General features: G+C 45.7%; 1 long non-coding RNA gene across 1 annotated transcript in view; it reads left to right on the forward strand.

The window, feature by feature from the left end:
• The first annotated feature begins 673 nt into the window (after positions 1-673).
• The window catches only part of LOC146805861 (uncharacterized), a 32,943-nt gene continuing 16,756 nt past the window's right edge, over positions 674-16,860 (forward strand). Inside the window, exon 1 of the long non-coding RNA XR_014967518.1 lies at positions 674-766. This is a non-coding gene — a long non-coding RNA (uncharacterized LOC146805861). The remainder of the gene's footprint in view (positions 767-16,860) is intronic.

Raw genomic sequence — 16,860 nt, forward strand, 5'->3', positions numbered from 1 at the left:
TCAATTTTTGAGTCTTGCTACCAGTGTGAAGAGTGAAGGCTTGATGGCACTAACTTCTGTTCATATGATCTCTGCACGTACATTGTGTGTTCTCTGTGGTGTGCAGAAGACAGTAATCACCCTCCAACCTTTGGTGGGAATGGTTCTTGAAGGGGATACTCCTATTTTCCTGGGCAGGCTGCTGCCGCAATGATCAGTTGTATGCAGGACACGGGCAGCCGGGGATCTGAAGAATCTCCTATGATTTACTCACGGTACTCATGTACCAGGTAAGCAATGGGGTGGCTCTGAGACTTGATAGCAGCCCGGTGTAATGGCCGGCCCTGAACAGAGCCACTGTCATAAGGAAGTGAGTGTGGTAGCCTCCCAGGGCCCATTATAACTAGTCCTTAACCCACCTTGACCCCTGGAGGTACAGAGTAGCGCAGGGTCCCCGTAGAAAATCCAATGAAACCCGCCTTCCCACCTTTAATGTCACACATAGCCAGTGTGATGCTGCGATCAGCCTTTAGGTCAAACAGTGCTTCGGGACCAGTGCTGTCACAGTGGGCGCTAACATCTGGGGGATCAGTGGTGGGGGATGTATCAGTCCAACAGAAGTATAGGGGTTGCAACTCAGTTGTTTTTTGACAGCCGGAGTCGCTCACCAGATTCTGCCTATTTCTTCCTATTCAGGATATCAAAGTCTTATGGCAAGGGGAATCCTGTGAAGGTGGTGGCCGTGGATTGTGGTGTGAAGCATAACATCATCCGCCAGCTGGTGAAGGTGAGCAGGGCCTTCTCTGGAGCACTAGCTTATAGGGCAGCTACATGCAATCTTGACTTTTCTAGTGAATTGGGAACGGTGGTGCTGCCAAGTGGGCCTCAAACGAACCAAAAGTGAAAAATCTTTTTAATCTGTTGCCTCAATGTACTGCACCTCATAAATTCGTATTCATTTATTTCAAATTAGTATTAACTCCCAATTTTCACTCCTGTTTTTCTGTGTATTTTGAATGTTACCCTCACTAACATTTCTCTTAAATGTTTTATGTGATGTTTTTCTTTTTGCGGTTTTTCTTGCATCACCCTTTTCCCTCTCCCTTAGTTTTGCTACCATATGCATGCCTTTTTTTTTTTACTTTATGGAGGTATACTCTACAGTCCCTTTTTTCTCCTCTTTCACTCTCTTAAGTTTTCATTTATCCTCTTTCCCTGGTCTCTGTCTCCTTTTGAGAAAAAAAAACAACTTTTCTCAGTGTAAACACCATCGCCACTTTTTTCTTCTCTCACCCATGTTTTTTAGGTCTCGGCTGGCTTGGGCTGCGCATATGCGCACTCTCGCTGGCGAGATTTAATGATTTAGAGGGCTTTCAGTATCAGGCTTTAAGCCCCGCCTCTCTTTCCCATTTGCCGGCGTCACCGTTTATGCAAAACGGTGGCCAGCCATTGGAAAAGAGGTTTGTGTGACGTAGACTTTTCTCTTTTACAAACACATGGCCCCATAAAGACAAGAGATCGAGGCATGTTTGTATTTACCCTTGTTTATCTCGCGATCCTGGCATGTCGGAAGTTGTAGTCAATACTCAGCTGAGGAAAAAGACAAAGATACGAAAATAAACTATAACCCCCATAGACCACCTCGAACACGGAGCCAATGAGAGCGTTTGTTGAAGGTGGGAGGAGGGTGCTACATCGCGCATACGCTTCCGGTTAGTATTGCATGTGGAAGTCAGCGCTCGCACACATCACTCGCAGCGCGCTGTTGTTAAATTTATATTAGGCTGGTCTGACGTTTGCTCGGTCCATCTTCTTTTTGCACAGGCAGTCAGTAACATGTATTATGATTTAGTTTGTCGTGTGCCTGAAAAGTGTTATGCGAGCAGAACTCGATGGCGCTTCCTGACTGCAAACAGAATGGCAACGTGCACGGAGTCCGGGAATGCCAGTGTCCTCGGTGCCACAGTGTTCGTTCAAGTTACTCCTCTCATTGCACCCCTGTGCGGCTGCAAGAGCACCCTTCATAGGCTGAGCCCCTGTCTCTGTACCAATGTGCAGCGCCAAGGCTTCCGGTGTGCAGCGCCAAGGCTTCCTCTGCCTGCCTCCATGCCGGTGTACAGCGCCACTGCCCCCTTGCCCGGACGGTGCTGCTCCTCCTCCCACCCCTTGCCCTGTCATCCCACGCTCACTGCTGGAGCCTAAGCCCCAGGGCTCTTCCACGTTGCAGCTCCTCCTGGGCGGATGGGATCAGTCACACCTGCCTGCGCATCAAGTTTTGGGGCCCAAGGTGTGTGCAGGCAAGAACTGCCTAGGAGGACAACAATAAGCACGTTTGTTTCTCATTCAGCTAATTTAGAGATGAATACAGCAAGAGTTAATGACTAATTCAATATATATTAACAATGGTTATTACTGCCGCCCAAGCAATTCTTATAGCGTTGGAGGACTGAAATAATCCGAATTGTGACACGTGTGGTTGTGTAATGGTTCGTACTTGTGTTACTATTATTGGCAGTATGGCAGGTGCAATGTGTGGTGCAAACTGCAGTGCCCTCTTGTCTATTCTTAGTACCGTTTATTATGTGGGGTCTTAGCAGAGTGGACGGGAGAGAAGGCTCACTACTTCTGCCGGTAGATCAGAACGTTTAAGGGTTAGAGGTCGTGTCGTGATGTAGTACTAGCAGTGACATAGTTGGAGCGACAATACAGGCCATACGTTCCTATGAGTGGGGTCCTAAAGTGAGCGCGACAGTCAAGTCCAAGCATCGATAATGTGCGGAGATGTAGTGAGCCCTCCAGCAGTTTGCGATCCGAAGGCTCTGAATAGATGAGGTAGCGTAGGTTGTGAGAGTCTTACACTGGGGTCAGTGGGGGGGAAGGCTATCAGTCTTTTCCGTGGAGGAGACCTGCAGCTCCCAGAATCTGAAGAGTCTGAAGAGTGGAACTCCCTTGCCTTTCGGGTATGAGGGTGACAGATCACGAGGGGGTTAGTAGAGACGTGATTAGAGGCTAAATATTGCAGGGTAGAAACGTCTATGTTCAGTGTTTCAGAGTTGTCCAGGGAGCCCACTTTCCATTACGTTTTTATGTTTTGCAGCTTTATGTAACTGAAACTCGACCTGGAAGTATTGGAGCGCTTTACACAAGCACCTGTTAGTTGCATTACAGAAGGACACATTATTTTTTTCTAGGCATGGGGTGATTAAGTAATTTTCTCAGAATCACAGGGTGTTGAGCCTACGTGGAGACTCAAACCTGATTCCCCAGGTCCAAAGTTGGCAGCTCTGGCCATAACGCCACATCCTCCATAAGTAATAGCCCAGCTTCGAGACAATGCCTTCTTCAGCGATGCTCTCTTCTCCACGTTTTCGTTCCTTTGCGAATTATAATAATTTTGTGTGTACACCGTAGCTTTCATCCCCGGGTCATCAAATCCCCCAAGACTGCTTATCTCACTGCCATCTAAATACTTCAACTTTGCCCTATAATGAGTGGAGCGCGATGTTTGTAAGCTAAGAAACACTGTGTTAAATAGATCTGGACTACAGAGCTAAGGCATTCATGCTCTCAGTGAGGCTTTTAATATTTATTTTAAGTATCTTGTTTCAGTTAAAAAAAACAATTTACAGTGTAGCTTTGAGGCTAATAGCAGCGTTCAGTTTTATTTCCCAATGTAATTGTCTTTAGCTTTGTGGAGATTCGTTGCCAGGTCACATCACGAAGTTTATTGCATTCATTAGTGATGATGAATGCGTGTCAATGTTTTCACTAACCAGTTATTTTTAGGTCTCGCATAGGGCAGCGCATGCGCTGCCTCTACGAGGCATGAAGTAATCTCTATATGTTGGCAAGCGGCCGGTATTTTCTCCTGCCGCTTGCCATTTGCTGAATGTTGGCACAGCTCCTGTTAGCTGGATTTTTAGTGGCTGTTCATGTTAAACTGACTTCCGTGTAGTCCGGAAGCAGCGGTCACTAACTACAGTTTTGTTCGGCCAGATCGCACTTTTTTTTGGTGTCCCGCATCTCTGCCTGACGTTAACATGGCAGCGGCGCATGCGCAAGGCTATCCCATCACGTCTAAACTCTCGGGGTCAGGATCAGTAAAGCGCTACCTCACTCTCGTCGCTCGTTGTTATTTTTGCACTGGGGAGGACAACGCAATGGCGAGCGCATGTTTAAGAAACTAGAAAAGTTAGCCAATAAACACTCATCGGTTCGCTAGGCATGAGGCTAGGGATGGCATATCGAAGTAACGTAATGAGTACTACTATGGAAAACGAAGAACATTGATGGGTCCCAATTTAAAATACTTTAAAAAAATCAGATTTACATCCATTTTGGTATTAAGATCTTACTTTTAAGACCGGGAATTTTTTTTTTAAATCATGCAAATATCGGAATCGTTCACCATTAGCAATATATCAATCTTACAATCTTACATAGTGTTCAGCACACTGTCGCTGTTGTAGGGGGAGCGGCAGCGTCGGTTGACGCCATGACGAAGTCCTCGCGCCTCCTATGTGATAGGACGTTGACGGGTACGCCTCTCTTCCTAGGCTGGATGCTGTCGGTCCGCAGGGTGTTCTCCATCGTCACTCCATCCCGCCTGCTCCTGTCAGTCGTCTCCTTCTCCTCCAGGCCCGCAACATGACAGAGAGGCAGCCTTTCAAGGGACTCCCGGCAAACATACGACCTCTCAACTATGCGCTATGCCTGCGTCCCGACCTGGTGGACTTTACGTTCGAGGGAAAGCTGGAAGCGGCTGTGCAGGTATGAGGGTACAGCAATGCTCTCTCACCTGGTGGTGGTCTTACAGTGTGTGGTCCCGCACAAGGCCCGGTTTACACACTTAGATTGGGTGAGGCGTTAATCGGATGGGGTTGACCTGTGGAACTGCAGGGTAGCAGGATTAGGGTAAAAGAAACTGGCGTGCATGTTAGAGTAGGCACGGTGACGCCCGTGTTGTCCCTACCTGCTACCATCTCTCACTACGGATGTTAGTTGAGTTAGTGGTGTGATTTGTTTTGAAGAGCAGCGGAGAAAAGGCCGTGAAGTGGGCTTCATCTTTTTGGCCAATGTACTTGTGTGATCAATTTATCTTGCAGATGTGGAAATTAAAGCTTTCTGCAAAGAAGAGGCGGCCACATATTTCCTGTGCTGGCAGTGGATAAAGGCAGCATTTTAGACGACTTATGAGACTTCGTGATTGCGTGTACACTGGGGAGTCATCGGCAGAGTGCAGGTGTAGTGCCCTCTGACCTTTAGCTATGGTTGATGGATAGTTTTTAAGGCTGCTTATTTGAATTTGCAGTGTGCCATGTGCGCTTGCACTTCACCAATATCTGCCTGTCCCACACACTGTTCTTTAAAGTTAAAGCGCGCATGGCGTGCTGCAAATACAAACAAGCGAACAAGGGGGAAATGGAGAAATCTCCAGCCGTTATTAAGATGCGGAGTCAAGCGACCAAGTACACAGATGAATGGACCTCCAGAATGATGACAACACCTCTAGGCTCGCTTCCTGGCCAATCAACACTCCGCCAGACAACGGAAGCGGCGTGGTCTCAAGAAAGGGGAGCTACAATAGAGCACAGGCTCTGCAAATAATGTAAAATCAGCTCAGACTGATAATTAATACCGCCAAAAATACCACCCACCCTGCAAACAGCCTCCTCTAGCAGGCGTTTCCATTCGTTTGATAATTAAAACAATATAATGCACCCGTGTTTGGGTGTTTCCCTCTCTTTATTTCATAATAATATTGAACGCGATTTCTTTTCAATTAAACTTGGGAGAGCAGAGTATTCGTCTCGTGGCTCGGGTGTCAAGTGAAATAAATAATGTCATTCTTTTGACGGCTTGTGTTTGCATCAGATGGAGAATCAACAGATTGCGCATTTCTGTACCCCAGCACAAAGTATAAACATCACGCCCCCTTCTATTAGGGCAAAGAATACAAGTTTCAAAATAAACAAGGCAGGATTTCGTTTAGTTTGAAAGCTATGTGACTCTGCAGTCCAGATGTGTGAACAATACGAGCTAGAAAAAAACACTGCTTTGCTTGCTCTGCCATTTTTAGGGCTTTTCTCTAGGTTTGGAGAATGTACGTTTCTGTGGCCCCAATCACATTTCTCCAATCCGTATTACTTTTCATTTTTTTAAAATAATCATCAGGTGCCATGTGACCATCCACCCCTTCCCGAATTATTGACTCCCAAGTTACGGATAAAAACAGAATCCCAAAATGAGTGGAATAATTCTCTTCAGATCCAATTTGTACCAGATTCCACCGGAAATATGCATCTTTGCCTCAACTCTGTAAACACTGTATTGATCAACGACCCCCTCGCTCATTTTCCACCCAGCCCTAAAAACAGCAGCGAATGCGGATTTTCATCATGGGGTAAATAAGCATTTGCAATGCAATAGGTCTCAGATTTGCGAGAGTTTGATCTATTGGCATTGTAAATGACTGCCCACGCACTTTGTACTTATAGTAGTTGCTCACCAGAAGCAAGACTGGCAGTAACTGCACCTTTTTTTTACTGCCAACCTTGCTTCTGGTAAGGAAGGACTATAGTAAAATGTGTGTGTTTACACACTGCTTGCAGGATTTCAAAACACATAAATAAAAGGCATTGTCATTTACAATGCCAATAGCTCAAACTCTCGCAAATGCGAGACCTATTGCATTGCAAATGCTTGTTGCCAGTTACATCCACAACGGAACATAGACAGCACTTCCTGCTGTAGGTAGCTCTAGGTGACTTGGTTTCAGTTTGTGAGCCTTTATTAGCTGACCCTGGTCAGGAATAAAAATAAACGCCAGGAAATAAATAAAGTTTGACAATGACCAACTCCCCAAGTCATTTTTTTTCAGAGTGGGTCAGTGTTCCATTACAGTATAATAGACAGACAGTAAGATAAAGGCGTGGAGAGTTCACTCAAGGCTGCAGAACAATAGCAGAAGAGATTAAATGGATTTGATATTACTTTGCAACATTTCAGTAGCATGTTATCCGAAATTGCCCAAAAAAGATTTTACATTTAATTGATTTTAAACTGTGACCACTTTTATTTGGCTGTATAGACCATGGCGGATGGTAGCACATTTCCTCCCTGCTTCCGTTTTCTTCCTTTGCATTCAGGGGTAGTAAGTCTTTAACTCTGTTAAGTGCTTGTCATTCAATGTTAGCTCAGTAAATAACAGTTATCTTTTGACTCATCTTTCATGCGATTTGTCGGTCATTGGCAAGGAGCAATCCTGTCTTTTGGAGGTGCTTGGCAAACCACAATAATTTTTTCAAACTGTTTACCCATCCAAGCACCTATGTGCATCCTCAGGGCAGTGTGCGCATGCATTTTATGAATTATACCCACTCTCCTTCCTTTCTTCTTACACCTTACCACCTGTAACCCCTTACGTGTTGAGTAATTATAATGCATGCACTGATTAATTGACTTTGCAAGGATAAAAGACCAAGTTAGCCCTATTTGTCTTCCCTGACCTCAATATTAGTAAATTAGTCTTGTGGAGCTGGTGATGTGTTGGTGACCAATCTTGGAAGGATGAAAGACCGAATCATTCCTGTCTGTCGTCTTTTTCTCCTACACAGGTTGTCGTTGCTCCCCTCTCCCTCTACTTAATTTGAGCCGCTGGTTGCAGCACCCAGGATAATGTGCTAGATGGATAAATACTTATAAGGTCCCAAATGCGAGACCGATTGCATTGCAAATGCTTGTTTTGTCTCCTGCAGGCATTACCAGGCTCCTGTCCAGTCTTCGGATCCCAGTCCGGCGCCGCCCTCAGACCCGGTCCTGCTCTCATTAAACCTATTGTGATACAGTCTAACTCTGTCAGATTATAGGTAGTTCCCGGTTGCTAGGAAGGTCCTACAAATCATTGGTGATTTAACATGCCTGGTTTAAAGCCAGAAAATTACGGCATGAAGGAAGGAAGAAGAGATTACATGGACGAAAAAAATATAAAAAATTTGAAAGATCCAATGGACATCAGATGCTCCATATTCAGTAGTCTCAAAGAGCAAGCTGGCGAATTCTAATCTACACCGTTCTGCTGCCGCCCACTGGAAACTGGTGAGGGCATGCAAACAAGGAGGGAAGGGAAGGTAGGGGAGGGAAGTGCCAGACGTAAAATTCCTGTGTGTGTTGCGAAGTTAATAGCTTCCGAATCTACTAGACCCACCACTAGATGCCATGATATCCACGAAGTTGAGAATATCAAAGAGACACAACATGGAATTAATCTTTCATCTGCCATGTATGACCGCGGCCAGTTCCAAAAGCAACAAGGTCGCACACAGATCACAAGTAATTATTACAAAAGTGTGGCATTTCGAGTCAATTCTAGGGACTAGTGCTACACCTCTTCGCAATTAGGTATGATGATGTTAGCAGTGTGAGCAGAAAACTCCAACCATTCACAAATACCTCCTCATGACTACCTATGAGCATTACTGAGCTACCAGAAAAAACCTCACACCAATAATCTGGCAACACTCAAATACTCTAAAGCTCAGGTCATTCCTGGACAATATTCATATATAAAGGTTTTCTTCCGACCTCAAACTCAATTAAAACACAGTCTGCAATCAAGCCACAAATTTGACCCTGTGCCCAGCATACGTTACATTTGTGGAAGGGCATCCGACAACAAGTATGACATCGACCACTTCACATAAACCACAGTTAGTTGTTGTTGCTCAATCTCCATGCATGTAGGTGTAGATTGTGCAAATTCAGATGGAGACTCCTGCCCTGTGGCTGTGACAGAATATTCTCCCAATAGTAGTAGCCTGATTGGAGGATAGATACTCCTGTCCAGAGGTTCTGGGTACCACACTCTCCTGCCCTAATCCAGAGCCACTAGGATGACTTAGGCCCAGTCCTTCTTGATCTTTTTAGACCTGTGGGCAGGAATGTGTCCAGTCCATCTATAATGCCACTCCTAGCAAGTGTTTTTTAGATACTACAAAAGGCCAAAATGTTTGTCATTACACGTTCCTGATGGTGCCGAAAAGATCTAGCCAGGGTTCTCCACACTGTTGGAATAAGCCCAGTGCCACCCCAGGAAGGAGACACCACTTGTGATCGGCCAGACATAGACCTGCTTAGCTCGTCTACTCTAGCATTCAGGAACCCTATGAGGTAGTTGGCAAACAGGGAAATACCCTGGCATTCCAACAAACGCCAGGGAGACAAAGCTTCCTGGTACTGGACCAATGACCCCACCCAGACCCGATTTTTGCAATACCACTGGTCAGTGGTGTGGTCTGTGAGATCCTGCCTCAGTTTCGGGAAGCCCTTAAGAGGCAGGCAAAGAGCTTGGAACTCATACAGACTGATGTGGAGGTGGGCTTCCATATGACACTAGAGCCCTCTGATCTCCACCTCTCCCAGATTACCTCCCCAACCCAGCAGGGACATGTCAATCACCAACGTCAACTCTGTGTGGGGAAGGGAGGGAGCCCTTGCAATGAACCAATAGGGTTTAGACAGTCACCACTGCAGAATGTGAGCTGTCTTCTCTGTCAGATTTCCTTGATGCTGGGCCCATTTGAACTTTCCATTCCATTGCAGAGTATACATGTGCCGCCTGCCATAGTTGACAAAAAGAATGCAGGAGGTGAAGAAACCAAGAAGCCTCAGACCTGCGCTTACTGAGGTCCAGGACCGAGGCTGAAATATCAGGATCATAGCCCGAATGTCCTGGACCTGTTGCATGATAGGTAAGGCCCTAGAACTGCACTGTGTTCTGGATAGATGCAATAAATCTAAGTCTTTGTAAAGCAGTAATGTGCAACTTCAGCTCATTGATAGTAAACCCCAATGATGTCAGGAGATTTGCCGTCTTCTGGAATTGGTCTATGTCTGACTTTGGCAAGCCTGCCTTCAAAAGCCAGTCATTGAGATAGGGGAAAACTGGTAGCTCTAGCCTTCAAAGGTGGGCAGCGACTGCCACCATCCCTTTTAAGGACACCTGAGTAGCCCTGGTACGGCCAAAAGTGAGCACAGAAACTGAAAATGCTACAGGCCTACTTTGAACCACAGGTAACATCTGCCATGTTGCAGGACGGGTACACAAAAATATATGTACTGTAGATCAAAGGACACGATCCTGCTGCCTTGGTTGAGGACGTAAAGGCTATGGTTCAGTGTGAGCACTTTGTATTTGTCCTTCCACAGGAAGGCATTTAGAGGCCAAAGGTCCAAAGTTTGTCCCCCTTCAGCACAAGGACATTGTGAGAGCAATAATCCTCTCCTCTTTCTGAGTCTGGTACCCTATCAATAGCATCCTTGGAGAGTAACACTTGCACCAGAATGGATGGGAGCTCTTCTGAAATTCGCTCTGGTATGAGGGGAATATTTAATGAGGCAAAAAGAAAAGGCAGGGCATAGCCATGTTGAAGAATTTGTAAGTCTTGTCTGTCAGACGTGATGGATCGTCACCCTGGGAGAAAATGATGGGTCCTGTCCTCCACTGTATGGGCATGCACGATAAAGGCAACTAAAGTAGTTTGGTGGCTGTTGAAACAGGGTAAGAGGAATGGGGGACCTGATGCCCTTGCTGGTCCCTGCACTGCCTGCCAGACATGCACCAATGACCTTCAGAGGACTGGGGAAGACTGCCTATATCTATACACAAGCCCTCTGGAAAAGTCTCTGAACTTTTTGAACATGTGTGGGAACTCTTTGGCAGGAGTCAACAAAGCCAAGGAGCATGCTGTAGCTCTACATTCTTTAAAGGGCTCCAATACAGATTCTGCCTTCTCACTGAAGTGGTGTTACTCAAAGGACATATCCATGAGGGAGGCCTGTACATCACTGGAAAATCCTTTAGAGTACATCCAAGTGCGTCTTCAAAGTACAACTTCGCCAATTGCACTCCCCAGGCAATCACTGGTATATAGACAAGCACAAACAACATATTTGGTTAAGTCTTCTCCATCATCAATTATTTCAGCCAACGTGGCCACATAGATCTCGCTGGTCATGTCCTACACAGTATGGGTAAAGTCGTGTAGTATTTATTAATCGAGTGCAATGCCAACTGGTGGAGGAAAACATATGCCTGCTAAAAGACTTAATGCTCATGGACTCCCTATCCGCAGGTGTCATGGGGAATGAAATGAGATTGACTTTACCAGTTGAGGCTTTAACCACAAGGCTCTCTGGAGTAGGATGCCTAGTAAGAAAATCAAGATCACCAGGAGCCTGTCAGTAGTGCCTGGCCACCTGCCTACTCACCAGTGGGCAGGAACAGTGCCTTGACCAAGTGGTCCTCAAGGTAGTTAAAAGAGAGCAAGGGGTCAGAAGCAGCTGGCCACAGGCGCAACGTTTCTGTCAGAATATTTGTTTTGGTTTCGACTAAAAGCGGCTGTAAATCTAAAGCCTCTGCTACCCTTCCAGACAATCACTGCAAAGGAGGTACTTTTTTCCATTGGTGGCCCAAATGGATACCTCAGGAGAGATGTCAAGCACATTGGCCTCCCACACATCCATGTAGAAGGCATCTTCTCTTTAGTTTGGGGGAAGAAATCCATCTCCATCACTTCCATCATTATCTGCATCCTGAGGTGTCTATCACCAGATTCAAAAAGATAATGGAGTTTCTGCTGGTGCTCATGCTCTGGTGGAGGTACCGAGTGAGTCAGGGTGCATGATGATCTTCAGGATTCTAGCAATCTCGAAGCGCAACATCTGTGGAAATTGACCTGAAGACGGTTCTGTGTCTATCACTGGTATTGGTACTGTAGTGAAGGCAGCAATTTAGACACATACATTGCTATGTTAGCATAAGCGCGTTAGATATTAGAAACGCCATCTTGCCACTTTTGCTCCTTTTGCACACGACACTGCAGATACATGTTATTATTTGAAAACTGCTTGCTCGCCTTTTCTTCACATGAGAACTGTCTGTTGTTCACATCCCTAGATGTGCGCTGCGACCTTGGTCTGAACATTGTGTAAAGAAACAGTCTGGGTCGCCAGACAATGCATGTTTTTGAGTTCAGGTTGATCGGCCCACTATTTAGCCATAACACGCACACAGCTGCAACAGCTGCAAATACCTGAAAGTCGAGTGCTTTTAAATATTGTAGTCTGCATGCTATACACAGACATTCTGGAGAAGAACTTTCCCAGGAGCAGAGCAAAGCTGATCCTGTGATGTGATTCAACTAAGTGGATCTTTACGGTATGGGGTTCCCCATTCAAGCCTAGAGACCTTCTATTAGTATAATAATATTAGCTTACTAGTGAAGGGAAGGTGGCTGTATTCCACTGTCATTTGTAAAATGATCTCTCCTTTCATTTTCTATGGTATTGTAACAATGCTGATGGTTTTAATTATAATCATTTGTCTGCTTATGTTAGCCAAAGCACTGCATCTTAGGACACGTAGTTTATAAAATAAACATTTTAAACTTTACCGTGCCTCCGATTACTCTTGTTGTGGACTGATATGAGAATAATAACGAACAGGTATTTCTGATTCCCACCATTCCTGAGAGCACTCTAAGTCGCTTGTTCTGGGTTGTCTATACATTGGGACCTCCGAGATAATACGGATAACGAATGGGACACTGATGCTGGTCGGATAGGGGTTCTGGGTTCTGAGGTGAGTTGTTGGTACACCACAATTCACTGAGGTCCTGGTTTCCTGCGCATAGTTCTGTGCATGAGCAGAATCCCTGCAACAGTACCAGGTTCTTTTTGGTGCTGGTAGGTTAAGTAGGGGTGTTGATGCGGAAGGAACAGATTTAGGTCTTGGAGTTAAAATGGAAGCCTGTGTCGTTAGGGGCCCGAAACAGGTCCCAAGAGCCACATGGCTCAGGACACATGGAATAGAGGATGGATCTTCCTGCATTAACCTGAGTGGGGCCCCTCCAGTTCCTTGGGGTCCATAAACACATCACAGAGAACTGGAAACCCACCAAAAATCGGGAACATGGCCTCCTTGAAGGCTTCAATGAGCTCCAGCTTGCCAATGACCTGGGAAATTCAGTGTGCACTGGGATCAGTTGAGGAATCGATTCTGCAAATAGAGACCTGAAAGGTAAATGACTCACATCATGATACCCTCATGCCCTCTTTTTGTGACTGCATTTCTATTTTGACTTCCTGGAAGACTTCAACTGTGCCTCGGCATTGGCACTTGGAGCAGGAATTGTGCAAAGGCTGTGACGTCTTTCATTTGGCAGCATACAGGTTCACCTCTCGGTGTTGATTGCCTTCAAGAGCATGAGGGCATATTTATCACATGACTTCAAATTGTGGCCCAAGCACAGACAACAGAGACACACCTTGTGCGGTTCTGTGTCCAACATCCGTTTTCTTCACAGGCAGTATTGTCTGAAACCTGTAGTTTTGGAAGGGCACTACATTCCCTAGCGCACTTGATTTTTTTTTTTTTGAGCTCCTCACAAGGCTAACAATATAGCGAGCAGAGCCCTGGACCCACATCGGAAGGAACAGAAAGAAAGGAAATGATGTCAGCACACATAAGTGGCGTTAATATGCGCCACTACTCCATCACTTCCAGGGCGAAAGGAGTTGTGTGTTGCCATCTAGTGGCACATGGGAGCACTGCTGAAGGAAAGTTTCCGGATCCAGTCTGGCACCTGGGCATTCTTCTGAAGTGAGGAATCTGCGTTTGGAAGTATCTGGCAGAATTTAGTCAATAATGGTAAGGGGAGGACAGTGGCAGTGTTCCCCCGACCCCGCTTGGTTCAGGTAATTTCTCAGAGCGGAGCACATTTGAGCAACTAATAGAAAGAACTGTGTCACTGTGAAATCGGAATTGAGTTTTTAACATCACTTGCGGCGAAATTTTAAATATAGCACTTTGAAGTATCTTTATTTCACATCGTGCGGTGTATGTGTGCACAATTAATTGCCTAACTGTTATCTAATCTGATAGCACTTTTACGATCTTACCGCTACTGTAGGGGTTCTAGGGGCCAGGTTTCTGTCTCTGCTCAGTGATCCAGCCCACCCGCCCTGGTCCGACTCGGTAGCCAATACCGTTGAGCGGAGGGCGGGTGGACAAGAGCAAGACACGCCCACTAACCCCGGAACAGGTGAGCGGTTAGCGCTCTAACAGATTTGCACTCAGCCTATTTAGCCCCTCGTCGGCCAAAGCGCGCAGCGGTTGCGCGCAGAGGGGCGCCATTGCCGGCGCCGAAGACAAGCCAAAGACCTGCCCGTCTGCGCCCGTCCGCGACAGGACGGGGCCAGGGGCCATGGGGACTGTCAATACCTACACACAAAGGCATCCCCCGATGAGGCTTACCTATAGCTCTCAGGTATTGAAGGGATATAATGTACCATTAATAAATGGTGGTAGGGTAAATGAACACCCTGAGGTAGATGGACTTCTGTTAAGCAAACAACGGCGCACTAAGAACACCTTGTTCTCACAAGATCCATCTGATATGGATTGTTCTATTTTTGTCGACCCAGATATTAGTGGGGTTTCAGGAAGTAACCATACTCTTTCTGGGATGAAAAGCATCCTGTGTAACATTAGGTCGCTCTCGAAACATAGTGCTGAAGTTTGGGACCTAATCTCTTCCAAACAACCAGATTTATGCTACCTCACTGAAACGTGGTTGAAACCACACTCCACTCCTGCCATAACCTTGGGAGTCCCTAGTGACTATAAAATAGTTAGGCTAGATCGCCCCACTAAAACTGGTGGGGGGATCGCAATTGTACACAAACAGGAAATTGGTATATCTGTTTTAGATGAAATAAGCTCCCCTGAAATTGAATGAATAATTTTTAAAATAATACTGCCATCTAATGATACCCAAAAGGGTGCACTAGTATATCGTCCCCCTGGATCGTACAATAATTTCTCCAGCTTATTGATTGAGTTACTTGCCCCATATGTCAATAGTGACAGCGAGTTTATTTTAGTCGGAGACTTTAATGTACACTGTGATAAGTCGGACTGCTGCGAGGCCCAATCCTTACTTCTTGACCTGTCCTCATTGGGCCTTGTGAAACGCAACTCTGGGCCCACACATCCGGCGGGCCATACCCTTGATTTGGTATTTTCCAATTTTATGCTACTCTCTTGTCCACCAGCAAGGCAGGTCAACTGGACAGACCACTATGTTGTGGAATTCCTTACTCCCTACCCGAAACGTATCTCCTCCCGAACTAAACAGCTACCTAGGACACGTAGACAGTGGCACAGAATTACCGACACCATTTTTAAAAATAATTTTCATTGCCCACCTTTTGTTTCTAATGAAAATATTGATACGGCCGTAAAAAACGGTGAAAAAGCTATGGTGGAAACTATTGACAAGATTGCCCCTTTTAAACAATTCAAACCCAGACATACAAAGAAACAAGAAATTTGGTTCACTGATCAACTTAGGACGTTAAAATTGCATGCCAGGAAACTTGAGAAGAGATGGAGAGCCTCTCATTTGATAGAGGACAAAAATGAATATTGGAATTCACTATCTATATACCACAAAGCCATTCGTGTCGCCCGCAAAACTCACATTGCATCGCAAATTACAGCTGCAGGAAACTCTTCAAGGATTTTGTACCAAGTCCTACAATCCTTTGTTAAACCGGCAGCATGTGAATCTTCGGATCTTGCATCCCAACTGCTGTGTGATGACATCTCTTGTTTTTTTACGAACAAGATAGATACTATCTATGATAAAATAGTTTGCACTAATAACAAACTGACTACAGATATGGCACCTTTGGAAATAGATGCTGACCCCAACCTGAATAAACTTATGTTACGCTTTTTTCCACCCATTTCCTTACAAGAGACATCTGCACTAGTATCACGGATTAAAAGTGGTAGCCCTGACGATATCATCCCAGCCAGGATTATGCCTATCCTGACTGACGAGCTGTGTCCCATGACCCAAAGGTTGGTGAATCTTTCTCTGGGTTCAGGCATTGTCCCAAGAGAATGGAAACGTGCTCTTATCAGGCCGATTAGGAAGAATACTGCTATCCCATGGTCCGATTTAACAAATCTCAGGCCCATATCCCTTTTACCATTCTCAGGGAAACTGATCGAAAAATATGTTAATGGTCATCTGTCCAATCATATCGAACTTGTTGGCGGCCTGGACTATTCACAATCAGGGTTCAGGCCGAAACACAGTACAGAGTCCAGCTTGCTGTCTGTTATGGACGACTTACATATGTATCAGGACAAGGGTTTCTCTGTAATCCTAGTTCTGTTAGATCTTTCAGCAGCGTTCGACACCATGTCCCATACCATTCTTATTGACCGGTTGTCGAACGCTGGTATTGAGGATAAAGCCATTGATTGGCTAAAGAGCTTCCTATCGGGGCGCTCCCAGAGAGTGATCATGGACACATATCGATCAGCGGAGGTGGAGATATCTAAAGGGGTGCCACAGGGCTCTTGTTTGAGCCCTACCTTATTTAACATCTATGTGGCACCCCTGGCAAGAGTGATGCGCAGCTATGGATTCATCCCAGTATCCTATGCAGATGACACGCAGCTCCTCTTCCCTTTTAAGACAATGTCCGCAGAAATTAAAAACTCCTTTTCTGGGGGCATGAAAGCGGTGGCTAATTGGATGTCTTCTAACTTCCTGCAATGCAATGTCAGTAAGACGGAACTAATGTTGTTTGGGGAAGCCAAACTATTGTGGACCCCTGATTGGTGGCCCCCCGATTTGGGAGTAGCTCCAGAACCCAAACAGGTTGTGAAGAGTTTAGGGATTCGGATGGATCAAGACCTGTCATTTGGACAGCATGTTAACCATACTGCTGGAATTTGCTTCCATACGATTGGCCTGCTACGCAGAGTCTTTCCCTTACTACCGGACTCTTTTAGAAGAACTC

This window comes from Triturus cristatus, chromosome 8 (assembly GCF_964204655.1).
Source record: "Triturus cristatus chromosome 8, aTriCri1.1, whole genome shotgun sequence".
Classification (NCBI taxonomy): domain Eukaryota; kingdom Metazoa; phylum Chordata; class Amphibia; order Caudata; family Salamandridae; genus Triturus; species Triturus cristatus.